Below are 5,866 nucleotides of genomic sequence, written 5' to 3'. Positions count from 1 at the left end.
CCCAAACAAGGTCAAAGGTCACCTAATCCTGCATATTACCAGCGTATGTCGATAATTACGACGAGGGCCCAGGGACAAAGAAGCTCATTGAATGTCTGCTTCTCATGACCCCCCCCCCCCCCCCCCCCCCATTTATGTTTTTTGCGCTTTATTGATCATCGGGGGTCCACTTTGGAAAGGTGTTCAACGCTTTGAAGTACTAGCTGCCTCCGGGATGATTTATCTCTTGTAAAATAAAATAAACTCGAGGCAAGAAAGCTCTCATACCATTTTACTATAATCCAATAATCCACCTACACATGTCTTCTGACTTGGATTAGTTTAGGGGCATTCAAATTGACCAATGTGAGCTCAAAATAAACATAAAAAATAAAAATAACATTTTGTCTTCTGTCACAGCAAACCTACTATGCCCTCACGGTATTGATCCAGAGATGAATCTAGGTCATTCCGCTAGTCAATAAAAACTATTTTCACTGCCACTACTTTGTAATGCTTGTGCTTACAGCACAGTGTTTTACAGCGTCTGTTTCACGCACAATTATAGGTTGTTAACATGACATTTTTATGCCATCGCCACAGTTGCAGAAACAACCATTTGAAGCACATGCAGAGAGAGGTACGTTGTCATGGAGGAAGTGTGCCCATGGTTCTACGTAGGCATGCAAATGAAATGTGTAGTTCTAGGAAAGGAGATATGTGTATTTCAGGCACGTCCGCTGATACACTGAAATTACAAATTAATTCAAGTTTGATTCCATCTGGGTGATATGGTTTCACTTTTGATTGCCAGTGTTGTGTATAAGGCCGTGTTTGTGAGCTTTTTCGAGTGGCTGAATGACATAATAACATTCCAAAACAATACATGAATATACCTACTGCATCTCAGTACTAAAGAAATATGCTTAGGCTCCTAATTTTTTATGTACAGTGTCAACCAGTAGTGCACTGGATTCACTCCCTCTTTCGACTTATCTTGATCTTGATGTACAAGCCAGTGTTAAATGTGTGTGTGCATGTGTTTGTGCATGCAAGTGGTCCCACGTGTGTGTGTGTGTGTGTGTGTGTGTGTGTGTGTGTGTGTGTGTGTGTGTGTGTGTGTGTGTGTGTGTGTGTGTGTGTGTGTGTGTGTGTAGGTGTGCGTGCGAGCTTATGTGTGTGTGTGTGTGTGTGTGTGTGTGTGTGTGTGTCTGTGGTTTGTGTGTGCCTGAGTGTGAACATGCACGTGTGTGTAGTGTGTGGGCGCTTGTGTGTGTCAACAGACACGATTCTTCTCTCTCCTGACGTGACAAAGAGAGAGGGACTGCGATGCAAAGCGAGCCCTGGAATTTTTTTTAGTATGGTTGGAACCAAGCAAATCCAAAGGGGAGCTGTCTGCACGCATGGAGACAGATAAGCACACATGGCCACCGGCAAGGGCTTTGATCAAGAGCAGTGATCCTGGGAACAATCAGATGTAGGAGCCACTGCCGAAACATTCAAAGCGTTGCTGGAGTGCCAGTTTCTAAAAGAAGAACAAAAACCTGCTCCTCGTATCAAATTCCTGGCGTGCGGGATCATTCAAACTTTATTTTTTCCGCTTTCCACCGCAATGCTCTAACTGTATAGCAACGGTCCAACGTAAAAAATAGCTAGCGCACACTCAGGAAATGACCTCACCTCAGCCACCTCCCCCTCGACTCACTTCCTGTGCCGAGTCACACAATCAAAGATGACATCATCGCGCGTGTGTGTGTGTGTCTGCGCACCCACTTGTATGATTGAGTGTGTGTGTGTGTGTGTGTGTGTGTGCGTTTGCACAGCTTAAGTTCCCCGGTGGCTGTACGGCATCAACGTCAGAATGGTGAACGGCTAAGTGTATATTATCATGTAACATGTACAGGCCCGCAGCGGTAGTCTATGCTTGCTGCGGCTTTCACCCACTGCTTCCGATGCTCTTCTAATGTCCTTCTTCTCCCCAGTTTCACTTTCCATTCTGCCGTTTCCTTCCAACAGTCTCTTTCAACCACTGAGTCCCCTGAGGGAAACACGGTGCACAAGACGCAGCCATCAAGATCTTCCTTCACCAAAGGGTTTCATTTAAAAATTCTGGACCGGATTATTCACCCGGCCCTTACTGTTCCACGGGTGCTGAAGGTCTCGGATGCCTTCGCCCCGCTCTGAGGATAGAGAAACACCCCAAAACGTCAGCTGAGAGGATAGAGAAATACCCCCTAAACGTCAGCTCTGAGGATAGAGAAACACCCCCAAAACGTCAGCTCTGAGGATAGAGAAACACCCCCAAAACGTCAGCTCTGAGGATAGAGAAACACCCCCAAAACGTCAGCTCTAACACCGGCACTTCCATGTCTCCCTTTCCAAGTCGGTTACAGCCTCGTTTTAATGGCCTGTCACTCCTGAGACAGAGGGAGAGGGAAAGCGGCTGGGAACAATGGGACAGCGCCACTCTAACCAGCTGGGCTTCAGGAAAACCAGCATGGCAGATCATCTCCTCTGCCTTCCACGTTCCACCTTCAACTTGGCAGCGACACATTTGCCTCGGAAAACCCCCTTGCATTCAAATGCAGGCTGTCAGCTGCAGCCTGCAGTCAACTGTGTGTGTGTGTGTGTGTGTGTGTGTGTGTGTGTGTGTGTGTGTGTGTGTGTGTGTGTGTGTGTGTGTGTGTGTGTGTGTGTGTGTGTGTGTGGTGTGTGTGTGTGTGTGTGTGTGTGTGTGTGTGTGTGTGTGCAAGTGCCAGTGGAAGTGTGTCTGTGTTGTTTGATCTCCAGGAGAAACTGCTCCTAGGCAAAAGAGTTGTCGACAGCGTGCTGCCAGTAGGCGGGCGGTCTACCTGCTATATTGTTTTATTAATCGGGGCGGAGAGAATTCATCTCTCACAATTAAAACTGCTCCGCCGAGGAAACACGCTTTTAAATATTTAATGCCGTCGCTGGAAAGAGAAGCCGCATCACGAATGAGGAATTCTGCCCGTTAATAATGTTGTGTTTTTATTTATGCAGGACCACTGGCCTGTTCCCATTGTGTTTTTTCATGACAAGATCCCTCTGTATGGTTTCTCTCTCTCGTTATCTACGCAAATGACTCCGTCCATCGCGATGTGTCTGCGGGGGGGGGGGGGGGGGGGGGGGGCTTTCCCGTTGGTTTTTAGTGCCGTGTTTACCGCGGGCTACACCCAGGCCTCCATACAGGCTGAAGGGCCCATTAGTCGTCACAGGCCGTCGGAATGTACCGGTCCTTCTGTGGGAAGGTGGTCCGGGCCACAGGTGTGTTTGTCTGAAGGGTGGGGTTCGAGGAAGGGGGGTGGGCAGGGGCAGGGGCAGGGGCGGGGGCGGTGGTGGTGGTGGTGGTGGAGGTTTGTAGTCTTCTGAACCAAACCCTACAGTGTACATGGCAACATCTGTCCTTGAAGAGATGAAGGAAATGACTCAGCGCTATATATGGTCATATGACTGGTGAGGGAGAGAGTGTGGGAGAGAGAGGAGGTGGGGGTGGGGGACAGAAATATGAGTTCAGTAAAAGCAGTAGGTAACATATTGGATGGGGCAGACAGGAGATGAGTTACAATAACGGGAGGGAGCGAGAGTGAGTGAAAGTCACAGAAAGCGAAAGATAAGTCCAGTGAAAGCAGTGGTGAGGATTGTATTGCTTGCCAGAATGTAAATATGTTTCAGCTGCATCCTGTTTAAAATCCCCTTCCTGCCAAACCTCTGTCTCCATCCCTCACTTCTCTTGAGGAGTTGATCAAACAATTTGTGTGGATTCACCTTCATTCTGTTCTCATCCTCCTCCTCCTCCTCCTCCTTCTCCTCCTCCTCCTCCTTCTCCTCCTCCTTCTTCTCCTCCTCCTCCTCCTCCTTCTCCTCCTCCTTCTTCTCCTCCTCCTCCTCCAGACCTCATTCTCCAACCTCAAACGGCCCTTCCTTGGAATCACATTCTCCTCCTCCTTCTCTCCTCCTTCTTCTCCTCCTCCTCCTCCTCCAGACCTCATTCTCCAACCTCAAACGGCCCTTCCTTGGAATCACATTCTCCATAGCTCCATAGCACCATATCATTCCTTAATGAATCGCCAGATTAGCCCGGGGGATGGAAACATAGCTCAGAGGTGAGAAAATGCTAATTCTATGGAGCCGATGCCATTTGAAGTGTGGCTGAGCCGTGGAGGCAAGGACGCGCTGTCTGATACACTTTCCGCATAATTCTGGTTTAAAAGCGTATTCATTCAGACAGACTCAAAACGATGCATAAGAAAGAGAAACGCAGGCAGCCGGGATTATCAGAACGTCAGCCTCCCTGGGTGTTTTTGGTCTCTCTTTGGATGGATGGGGGGATGCACTGTGTCTTTTTGTGTGTGTTTGTGTGTGTTTCTGTATGTGTGTGTATGTGTGTGTTAGTGTGTGTGTGTGTCTGACTGTACATTTGTCTGTGTGTGTTTGTCTGTGTGTTTGTTTGACTGTATTTGTGTTTGTCTGTCTGTGTTTGCGTGTGTGTTTGTGTGTGTGTGTGTGTGGTGTGTGTGTGTGTGTCTGACTATGTGTGTCTATGTGCGTTTGTCTGTTAATGTGTGTGTGTGTGTGTGTGTGTGTGTGTGTGTGTGTGTGTGTGTGTGTGTGTGTGTGTGTGTGTGTGTGTGTGTGTGTGTGTGTGTGTGTGTGTGTGTGTGTGTGTGTTTGACTGACTGTATGTGTGTCTATGTGTTTTTGTCTGTCTCTGTTATGTGTCTATCTGTGTGTGTCTGTGTTTATGTGTCTATCTGTGTGCGTGTGCTGGTGTTGGTGTGTGTGTGTGTGTGTGTGTGTGTGTGTGTGTGTGTGTGTCTGACTGGACATTTGTCTATGTGTGTTGGTCTGTATTTGTGTTTGTCTGTCTGTTTTTGTGTGTGTGTGTTTGTGTGTGTGTGTGTGTGCGTGTCTGACTATGTGTGTCTATGTGCGTTTGTCTGTTAATGTGTGTGTGTGTGTGACTGAATGTATGTGTGTCTGTGGCTGTCTGTGTATGTGTGTCAATCTGTGTGTGTGTGTGTGTGTGTGTGTGTGTGTGTGTGTGTGTGTGTGTGTGTGTGTGTGTGTGTGTGTGTGTGTGTGTGTGTGTGTGTGTGTGTGTGTGTGTGTGTTTAAAGCAGGAAGTGGCTGCGCTGCGGCCATACGGCTGGAACCTCCCCTCAGATCTTCACAGGCACCGTCAGATCAGAGCATGGCCGCCACGTTACCCCCTGGCTCCCATCTCCCCCTCCCCGCGCCACTGAGTTCAGACTCCTCTGACTACCCCCCCACGGGGAGGCTGCCCTAGAGACGGCTGATAGGAGGAGACAGAGAGTGCGAGAGCGAGGAACCCAGTGTTGAGTGTAAACCCTGGTCGCCCTTTATTCACTTGGAAAGGCTTTGAGGGGGCCAGGCTGTGGAGAGGGGCCCTTATACACCTGTTGTTGGGGAGCAGGGGCCAACACTCAGGGCATGTTCTCTCCGTCATCCTGGTTTTCTCCTCCTCCTCCTCCTCCTCCTCCTCCACCTCTTCCTCCTCCTCCTCCGCCTCCTCCTCCTCCTCCTCCTCCTCCTCCTCCTCCCTGCCAAACCTCTGTCTCCTTCCCCCCACTACTCTTGAGGAGTTGATCAAACAATTTGTGTGGATTCCCCTTCCTCTATAAGGCTATATGGGGCTTGTACAGCAGAATGCATCATGGGATGTTTATTTGGCGATGCTGAGAGCCGTATTGAGAGGACTCAAGAGAGCAGCAATCCTAGCTGTAAAATCCTAAATCGACGTAAATTGATTTAGGATTTCAATTTACCGCCGTCACCTCTGCCAATTAAACCGTGTTCTGCCACGTCTCGCTTGAGAAATGCTTGGGCGGTTTTGAACATAACAATG

At 48.8% G+C, this 5,866-nt stretch overlaps 1 long non-coding RNA gene across 1 annotated transcript; it reads right to left on the bottom strand.

Moving 5' to 3' along the window:
- Positions 1-4,547: 4,547 nt before the first annotated feature.
- LOC132450097 (uncharacterized) lies at positions 4,548-5,866 on the bottom strand. Its single transcript, XR_009523788.1, has 2 exons — positions 5,261-5,866; positions 4,548-5,227 (listed from the first exon to the last, which is right to left on the bottom strand). It is a non-coding gene; the product is annotated as an uncharacterized LOC132450097 (long non-coding RNA).

Source organism: Gadus macrocephalus, chromosome 21 (genome assembly GCF_031168955.1).
Source record: "Gadus macrocephalus chromosome 21, ASM3116895v1".
Lineage (NCBI taxonomy): Eukaryota > Metazoa > Chordata > Actinopteri > Gadiformes > Gadidae > Gadus > Gadus macrocephalus.
The sequence above is the reverse complement of the archived record's forward strand: the minus strand, read 5'-3'. Positions and strand labels throughout refer to the sequence as shown.